Here is a 777-nt window from a genome sequence, read left to right as displayed (position 1 = left end):
TATATTTTGATAATTTTATTTTAATAAAATAATTCATTAAAAATATTTATTTTAATTAAATAATTTATTAAATTAATAAATATAATTTATTAATTTTATTGTTTAAAATTTAAAAGAAATATATATATATATATATATTAATAAAATAATTTATTAAAATAATTATTTTAATAAAATAATTCATTAAATTAATAAATATAATTAATTAATTTTATTTTTTTTAATTTAAAATAATTTATTTTTTAAATTTATAAATATTTAAATTAAAATTTATTGAATTAATTAATTTGATTTCAATTAGATTTTGACATAATGGAAGCGTTGGTGGAGGTGGCATAGTGGTGGCTGGGAGCGTCGATGGTGGAGGTGGATGGTGGGGGCGGCGGCGACGTGGAAGGTGGGTGAGTAGGTGGAGGTGGAGTTGGTGGAGGTGGAGTGGATGATGGGGTGGTGACGGTGGGTGGTGGAACGTGGAACATGGTGACGGTGGCATGGTGGTGGCAAGTGGGAGGCAGAGGAGGCAGGAGGTGGAGGTTGCAGTGAGCCACTGCAGTCCCAGCCTGGGACAGTGGTGGGAGAATGGTGGGAGGCGGAGGTGAAGCAGTGAGCCACAGCCTGGGTGACAGTGTCTTTTTGGCCAGGTGGCGGGCGGGAGGCAGCATGGGCGGTGGGTGGGTGTGAGCCTGTAGCCTGGGCTGAGGTAGCAGGTGGGTGGGTGGGAGGCAGGTGAGTAGGATCATGATTGTGCAAGTTTGGGTAGCAACATGTACTCTCTGT

This window comes from Curcuma longa, chromosome 8, assembly GCF_044706935.1.
Source record: "Curcuma longa cultivar G26 ecotype Majalengka, Jawa Barat chromosome 8, ITB_CL_G26_1.1, whole genome shotgun sequence".
Classification (NCBI taxonomy): Eukaryota; Viridiplantae; Streptophyta; class Magnoliopsida; order Zingiberales; family Zingiberaceae; genus Curcuma; species Curcuma longa.
This window is presented reverse-complemented; position numbering follows the sequence as displayed.